We start from the raw sequence: 9,700 nt of genomic DNA, 5'->3' as shown, positions 1-9,700 counted from the left end.
TTGTCCTCTGTATTTCTCCTCGCTCTCCTCTATACCTCTAACTCTTCTCTATACTTCTCCTCCCTCTCCTCTATACTTCTTCCTCTCCTCTATACTTCCCCCCTCCACTTCTCCCTCTCCTCTACACCTCTCCCTCTCCTCTACACCTCTCCCTGTCCTCTATATTTCCCCTCTCTCTCCTCTATACTTCCCCCTCTCCTCTATGCTTCTCCTCCCTCTATTCTATAGATCTCTCTCTCTTCTATACTTCTCCCTCTCCATTTCCTCTATACTTATCCTCTCTCCTCTATACTTCTCCTCTATACTTGTCTCTCTCCTCTATATTTCTCCTCTATACTTCTCCTCTATACTTCTCCCTCTCCTATATACTTCTCTCTCTTCTCTATACTTCTCCCTCTCCTATACAGGTCCTTCTCAAAAAATGAGCATATTGTGATAAAGTTCATTATTTTCTGTAATGTGCTGATAAACATTAGACTTTCATATATTTTAGATTCATTACACACAACTGAAGTAGCGCAAGCCTTTTATTGTTTTAATATTGATGATTTTGGCATACAGCTCATGAAAACCCCAAATTCCTATCTCAAAAAATTAGCATATTTCATCCGACCAATAAAAGAAAAGTGTTTTTAAAACAAAAAAAGTCAACCTTCAAATAATTCTGTTCAGTTATGCACTCAATACTCGGTCGGGAATCCTTTTGCAGAAATGACTGCTTCAATGCGGCGTGGCATGGAGGCAATCAGCCTGTGGCACTGCTGAGGTGTTATGGAGGCCCAGGATGCTTCGATAGTGGCCTTGAGCTCATCCAGAGTGTTGGGTCTTGCGTCTCTCAACTTTCTCTTCACAACATCCCACAGATTCTCTATGAGGTTCAGGTCAGGAGAGTTGGCAGGCCAATTGAGCACAGTAATGCCATGGTCAGTAAACCATTTACCAGTGGTTTTGGCACTGTGAGCAGGTGCCAGGTCGTGCTGAAAAATAAAATCTTCATCTCCATAAAGCTTTTCAGCAGATGGAAGCATGAAGTGCTCCAAAATCTCCTGATAGCTAGCTGCATTGACCCTGCCCTTGATAAAACACAGTGGACCAACACCAGCAGCTGACATGGCACCCCAGACCATCACTGACTGTGGGTACTTGACACTGGACTTCAGGCATTTTGGCATTTCCCTCTCCCCAGTCTTCCTCCAGACTCTGGCACCTTGATTTCCGAATGACATGCAAAATTTGCTTTCATCCGAAAAAAGTACTTTGGACCACTGAGCAACAGTCCAGTGCTGCTTCTCTGTAGCCCAGGTCAGGCGCTTCTGCCGCTGTTTCTGGTTCAAAAGTGGCTTGACCTGGGGAATGCGGCACCTGTAGCCCATTTCCTGCACACGCCTGTACACGGTGGCTCTAGATGTTTCTACTCCAGGCTCAGTCCACTGCTTCCGCAGGTCCCCCAAGGTCTGAATCGGTCCTTCTCCACAATCTTCCTCAGGGTCCGGTCACCTCTTCTTGTTGTGCAGCGTTTTCTGCCACACTTTTTCCTTCCCACAGACTTCCCACTGAGGTGCCTTGATACAGCACTCTGGGAACAGCCTATTCGTTCAGAAATTTCTTTCTCTGTCTTACCCTCTTGCTTGAGGGTGTCAATGATGGCCTTCTGGACAGCAGTCAGGTCGGCAGTCTTACCAATGATTGCGGTTTTGAGTAATGAACCAGGCTGGGAGTTTTTAAAAGCCTCAGGAATCTTTTGCAGGTGTTTAGAGTTAATTAGTTGATTCAGATGATTAGGTTAATAGCTCGTTTAGAGAACCTTTTCATGATATGCTAATTTTTTGAGATAGGAATTTTGGGTTTTCATGAGCTGTATGCCAAAATCATCAATATTAAAACAATAAAAGGCTTGCACTACTTCAGTTGTGTGCAATGAATCTAAAATATATGAAAGTCTAATGTTTATCAGTACATTACAGAAAATAATGAACTTTATCACAATATGCTAATTTTTTGAGAAGGACCTGTATACTTCTCTCTCTTCTCTATACTTCTCCTCTATACTTCTCTCTCTCTCCTTTATACTTCTCTCTCTCCTCTATACTTCTCCTCACTCTCCTCTATACTTCTCTCTCTCCTCTATACTTCTTCCTCTCCTCTATACTTCTTCCTCTTCTCTATACTTCTCCCTCTCTTCTCTACTTCTCCCTCTCCTCTATACTTCTCTCTCTCCTCTATACTTCTCCCTCTCCTCTATACTTCTCCTCTATACTTCGTCCTCTCCTCTCTACTTCTCCTCTATACTTCTCTCTCTCTCCTCTATACATCTCCTCTCTACTTCTCTCTCTCCTCTAGACTTCTCCTCACTTTCCACTATACTTCTCTCTCTCCTATATGCTTCTCCTCCCTCTCCTCTTTACTTCTCCTCCCTCTCCTCTTTACTTCTCTCTATTCTATACTTCTCCCTTTTCTCTATACTTCTCACTCTCCTCTGTGTGAAGGAACTGACCTACAATGTGCTTGAGTGTTTCAGTCAGTATGCAGCTTCGTCCAGGCGTGAACATAGATATCAGATATTATAGCCGCATAACATACAAGACTAGCCGACAACTCAGCTTGTATGAGATCTGGAACACTTTATTGAACAAACTCACACAGAATATATACCCCACAGGAGGACACCCCCCTCCTGATCATATATTACCCAAACAATACAAACTGCACACAGGAATATAATTATGATAGCTAAACATGAGGTTAAATAAACACCTGGACAATCAGGGATCTCATTCCAGGTCAGACTTGCCAAGATTGAACTCAAAGTACAATATACATTATCCGGAGTGTCCATTAAGTAGTTGTCCATCATTTTCTTGATCACCCTGTGGCCCTTATAGACACAGGGGACATAAGAGGGACCTGAGAGAGGGATTTCCCAACCTCTCCAAGGTAAGCTGGGTTCCACAGGGCCCCAACCAAAGTGACTCCCGTCACACTCTGTACTTATCACTCTTCTCTATACTTCTCTCTCCCCTTAATACGTCTTCCTCTCCTCTACACTTCTCCCTCTCCTCTACACTTCTCCCTCTCCTCTATACTTCTCCCTCTCCTCTACACTTCTCCCACTCCTCTACACTTCTCCTTCTCCTTTACACTTCGCGCTCTCCTCTAAACTTCTCCCTCTCCTCTACACTTCTCCCTCTCCACTACACTTCTCCCTCTCCTCTACACTTATCACTCTCTTCTACACTTCACCCTCTATTATATACATCTCCCTCTCCTCCATGTTTCCCCCTCTGTTCTAGTCTTTCCTCTCTCTTCTATTTTTCTCCCTTAGCTCTACACTCCCCCCATAGTTCTCCCTCTCTTCACTTCTCCCAATCTTCTACACTTCTCCCTCTGTTCTATCCTTCTTCCTCTCCTCTATGCTTCTCTGTCTTTTCTATACTTCTCCCTCTCTCCTGTCCTATTCCCGCTTGTCTCTACTTCTCCTTCTCTTCTCTTCTTTTCTTCTCCCTCTATTCTGTTCTTCCCTTTCTCTATATTTCCTCATCTTTTCTATACTTCTCCCTCTCTCATGTCCTATTCCATCTATTTTAGACTTCTTCCTCTTTTCTACTTCTCCCTTTCCTCTATATGTCTTCCTCCTTTCTATCCTTCTCTCTTTCTTCTGTTGTTTCCCCTCTGTTATATCCTGCTCCCTCTCTTCTATACTTCTCCCTCTCTCCTGTTCTTCCCTTCTTTTATTTATGGATCCCTCTCTTCTATACTTCTCCCTCGCCCCTTATACTTCTCCCTCTCTTCTGTTTTTCTTCCTCTCTTCTCTTCATTTCCCTCCCCCCCCCCTTTTTCTCACTCTCTTCTATATGTCCTCCTCCTTCCTATACATCTCCCTCTCCTCTATTCCTCTCCCTCTCTTCTATTATTTTCTCTCTCCTCTATATCTCTCTCTTTTCTATACTTCTCTATCTTTTCTTTACTTCTCCCTCTCTTTAGATCTTCCTCCTCTCCCCTACTTCTCCCTCTCTTCTATATGTCTTCTTATTTATATACTTCTCCCTCTATTCTATACTTCCCCCCCTCTTCTGTTATTATCCCTCTGTTCTATTCTGCTTTCTCTCTTCTATACTTCTCCCTCACTTCTATACTTCTCCCCCTCTGCTATACTTTTCCCCCTCTGCTATACTTCTCCCTCTCTTATACTTCTCTCTCTCTCTTCTATACTTTGCCTTCTCTTCTATCCTTCTCTTCTATACTTCTCCCTTACTTCTATACTTCTCCTTCTCTTCTATACTTCTCCCCCTCTTCTATACTTCTCCCTCTCTATTATACTTCTCCCTCTCTTCTTTAGTTCTCCCCCTCTTCTATACGTCTCCCCCTCTGCTATACTTCTCCCTCGCTTATACTTCTCCCTCTCTTCTTTACTTTTCCCCCTCTTCTATACTTCTCCCCCTCTTCTATACGTCTCCCCCTCTGCTATACTTCTCCCTCTCTTATACTTCTCCCTCTCTTCTATACTTCTCCCTCTCTTCTATACTTCTCCCCTCTACTATACTTCTCCCTCTCTTCTATACTTCTCCCTCTCCCCCTATACTTCTCCCCCTCTTCTATACTTCTCCCCCTCTTCTATACTTCTCCCCCTCTTCTATACTTCTCTCTCTCTTCTATACTTCTCTCTCTCTTCTATACTTCTCCCCCTCTGCTATACCTCTCTCTCTCTTCTATACTTCTCCCCCTCTTCTATACTTCTCCCCCTCTTCTATACTTCTCCCCCTCTTCTATACTTCTCTCTCTCTTCTATACTTCTCTCTCTCTTCTATACTTCTCCCCCTCTGCTATACCTCTCTCTCTCTTCTATACTTTGCCTTCTCTTCTGTTCTTCTCCCTCTGTTCTACTCTGCCCTCTCTCCTCTATACTTCTCCCCCTCTTCCATACTTTCCCCCCTTTTCTATACTTCTCCCTCTCCCCCTATACTTCTCCTTCTCTTCTATGCTTTTCCCCCTCTTTTATACTTCTCCCTCACTCCCTATAATTCCCCATTCCTCCCCATAATTCTCCCTCTGTTCTGTACCTTTCCCTCTCCTCTATACTTCTCCCTCTCTTCTATACTTCTCCCTCTCCTCTATACTTCTCCCTCTCCCCCTATACTTCTCCCCTTTTCCTATACTTCTTCCTTTCCTCTATCCCTCTCGCTCATTCCTATACTCCTTCTCCATGATACTTCTCCCTCTCTGTGTTCCAATTCATTCCAAAGATGTTCGGTAGGGATGAGGTCAGGGCTCTGTAGAGGACATTCAACTTCTTCCACACCAAACTGGTGGCACCTTGTCTTTTTTGAGCTGGTTTTGTCCTGAGAGTCAGTCATGCTGGAACAGAAAAAGTCCTTCCCCACACCTAAAGGGTTTATGGGCACATTTCCCAAAAAGTCTTTGAATTAACAGGACCCTTCACTGAAAACTTTGTGTGATTTTCTTCTTCTGTCTGTAGATGCACACTGAATCTGAAACAATGTATCGCTCTCCTCCTTTCTGACATTTATGAAGGTTGCAGTCTTTGGCTCTTCGCAGGTCTCTTCTATTGTGCCCGGCTGGTGTTAAAGCTGAGGTTCTGCTTATATTGTGACTTCCCTGATTCATTTATCCCTCATCACCAACATGCTATTCAAATGTTCACATAAAAGCCCTTTGTTTTTATTACATACCTTATTTTAGCAACCAGTGATGACATCACTGGGTCTCTGTGCTTCTCTATGCAAGGCAGGTTGACTCCTTTTCCACCTGGCTCATTGATCTGCAAGAGGGTGGCAACTGACCACCCACTGATTGAATTTCAGACGGTTCATCAGGAACCAGCCGAAATTCACACAGTATATAGCCAGCTTAACATATTACCAATGACAGCCCTGATGAAGCAGATTATATAAAATCCCGAAATGCGTCGGAAGGCAGCAACAATCAACATCTTTGATTAAAGACCTATTTGTCAGCCTATTACTTGATAAGGCTTCGTCCCTCTGGATTGGGGTATTTTGCATTCCACGGAAGGTAAAGCATTTTTAGGGCCATGGTGTGTATGTGAACAGTCCATACCAGTGGTCTCCAAACTGCCCGGTGGCTGCATGCGGCCTTTTCCTTGCTTTTATTTTGCTATTCCTCCCACTGACACCAATGATGGGGCACTATTCCTCCCACTGATACCAATGATGGGGCACTATTCCTCCCACTGACACCAATGATGGGGCACTATTCCTCCCACTGATACCAATGATGGGACACTATTCCTCCCACTGACACCAATGATGGGGCACTATTCCTCCCACTGATACCAATGATGGGGCACTATTCCTTCTACTGATACCAATGATGGGACACTATTCCTACCACTGACACCAATGATGGGACACTATTCCTACCATTGATACCAATGATGGGGCACTATTCCTCCCACTGATACCAATGATGGAGAATAGTTCCTCCCAATGACACCAATGATGGGGCACTATTCCTCCCACTGACACCAATGATGGGGCATTATTGCTCCCACTGATACCAATGATGGGGCACTATTCCTCCCACTGACACCAATGATGGGACACTATTCCTTCTACTGATACCAATGATGGGGCACTATTCCTCCTACTGATACCAATGATGGTGTACTATTCCTCCCACTGATACCAATGATGGTGTACTATTCCTCCCACTGACACCAATGATGGGTCACTATTCCTCCCACTGACACCAATGATGGGGCGCTATTCCTCCCACTGACACCAATGATGGGGCACTATTCTTCCCACCGATACCAATGATGGGGCACTATTCCTCCCACTGACACCAATGATGGGGCACTATTCCTTCCACTGATACCAATGATGGGGCACTATTCCTCCCACTGACACCAATGATGGGGCACTATTCCTCCCACTGATACCAATATGAAGCACTATTCCTCCCACTGACACCAATGATGGGACACTATTCCTCCCACTGATACCAATGGTGGGGCACTATTCCTCCCACTGATACCAATGATGGGGCATTATTACTCACAGTGGCAACAATGATGGGACACTATTCCTCCCACTGACACCAATGATGGGTCACTATTCCTCCCACTGACACCAATGATGGGGCACTATTCCTCCCATTGACACCAATGATGGGGCACTATTGCTAGAACTAACATCCTGTCTGGTACTGCTGTAACGGGAGCCCCACATCACAGGAAAAAATCCGACAAGGATTCTAAAAATAAATAAATGAACTAAATAAATAAATAAATACATCACATACATTATTTAATAAAAAAAAATAAACACATACATAAATACATAAAATAAATAACAAAATAAACAAATAAATAATAAATACATAATAAAGTAAATATAAAATAAATAAACTGATTAAATAAACAACTAAATAAATAATACATAAATAATTTAAATAATACATAAATGAACAAAATGAATAATACATAAGTAAATTAAATAAAAAATAAATAAATAAAATAATAAATCAATACATAATTAATACATTAACTAAATGAATAATAAATTAACTAAATGAAAAATACATAAGTAAACTAAATATGAAAAATGAAAAAATGAATTAACTAAATAAAAACCACATAAATACATAAAGCCCCTGTTCACATGGAAACCACACTACTTCGGCGCAATTTCAAAGCCGCGGGGCAGTGCGGTTTCATGCACAGATGTCAATGCAAGTCGTACATGAAATCACGAAAATAGTGCAGGAATTATTTTTAAAATTTACGCTCCTTCAAATTGCACTGATTAAAACAGTGCCACAGAAATACACGAGATGCTACTTCAGGTGTGATTTTGTATTTCACATATCGCACCTAAAGTCGCACCAGTTTGAACAGGTGCTGAATCAATCAATCAATTATTTAATCAAATTAATAAATACATTTATAAACTAAATGAAGAATACATAAATACATTAACCATTTCCGGCCCGACGACGTCATATGAGGTCGTGGACTTTGAGTGGAGATATCTTAATGATGGGTGCAGCTGCAGGCATCATTCTGATGTCTTCTTTTTTAGCCGGCGATTCCCTGCACTGTAAAAACAGCGATAGCGGCTGAACTTATAGACCCCAAATCTCTCTGTAAAGAGGACCTGTCATGCCCTATTCATATCACAAGGGATGTTTATATTCCTTGTAATAAGAATAAAAGTGATGAAAAAAAAAAAAAAATTCAAAAAAACAAACAAAAATAACACAAAAAAAACACAAAAAACAAATATATATATATATATATATATATGTATATATATGTGTATATATATATATATATATGTGTATAATTATATATATGTGTGTATAATTATATATATATATATGTATATATATATATATATATATATATATACTGTATATATATATATATATATATATATATATATATATATAATGGGAAAGTGTCAAAATATAAAAAATAAATGTAAAATAAACAAAAAAAGAAAAGAAAAAAAAAGCGCCCCTGTCCCTGCGTGCTCGCACATATGTAACCGGCGTTCAAACCACACATGTAAGGTATCGCCGCGAATGTTAGAGCGAGAGAAATAATTCTAGCCCAAGATTTTTTCTCTAACTCCAAACAGGTAACCTGTAAAATTTTTAAAAAAATTCCCCTATGGAGATTTTTAACTACTTGCTGACCGCCACCAGCTCTGTCCCGCGAAACAACGTACTAGTACGTCGCTTAATGGGACCGCGGATAGGGGACGTGCGCGCCCGTTTGCCACAGTGAAAGCTGATCTGCGGGTCCGGCGGCCGCGATTGCTGCTGGGCACCCGCGATCGCTCCCCGTAAAGACAGAACTTCGGTGTGCAGTTGTAAACATGGCAGACCGCTGTTCTATCAGCAATGAACACAGGGATCCTGCATTCCTTCTATTTAGGAACACAGGTCCCTGTGTTCATTCTATAAGTCCACCCCCCCCCACACAGTAAGAAAGCACTCCCTAGGGACACATTTAACCCTTTGATCGCCCCTGGTTTTAACCCCTTCCCTGCTAGTGTCATTAGTACAGTGACAGTGCATATTTTTAGCGCTGATTACTGTAGTAATGTCACTGGTCCCCCCCAAAAGTGTCAAAAATGTCAGTCAGGGGTCCGATCTGTCCGCCGCAATGTCGCAGTCCCGCTAAAAATCGCTGATCCGCCATTACTAGTAAAAAAACTAACTAAATAAATAAAAATGACATAAATCTTTCCTATAGTTTGTAGACGCGATAACTTTTGCGCAAAACCAATCAATACACACTCATTGGGGTTTTTTTTTTTTTTTTTTTTACCAATAATATGTAGCAGACAACAAATTCGCCTAAAATGATGAAAAAAAATTAGATTTTTACATTTTTTTTTAAATTGGGAATGTTATATAGCAGAATGTGAAAAATATTCTTTTTTTCTGTTTCAGAATTGTCGCTCTTTTTTGGTTTAAAAATGACATAAATCTTTCCCGTAGTTAGTAAGCGCAATAACTTTTGCGCAAACCAATCAAAATACGCTTATTGCGATTTTTTTTTTTTTTTTTACCAAAAATATGTATCAGAATACAAATTGGCCTAAAATGTTAAAAAAATTTAGATTTTTACATTTTTTTTTTTGAGAATTTCATATAAAAAAATGTGAAAAATATTGTTATTTTTTCAAAATTGTCACTCATTTTGTTTAAA

This window comes from Pelophylax lessonae (assembly GCF_965119305.1).
Source record: "Pelophylax lessonae genome assembly, chromosome: 13".
Lineage (NCBI taxonomy): Eukaryota > Metazoa > Chordata > Amphibia > Anura > Ranidae > Pelophylax > Pelophylax lessonae.
The sequence above is the reverse complement of the archived record's forward strand: the minus strand, read 5'-3'. Positions refer to the sequence as shown.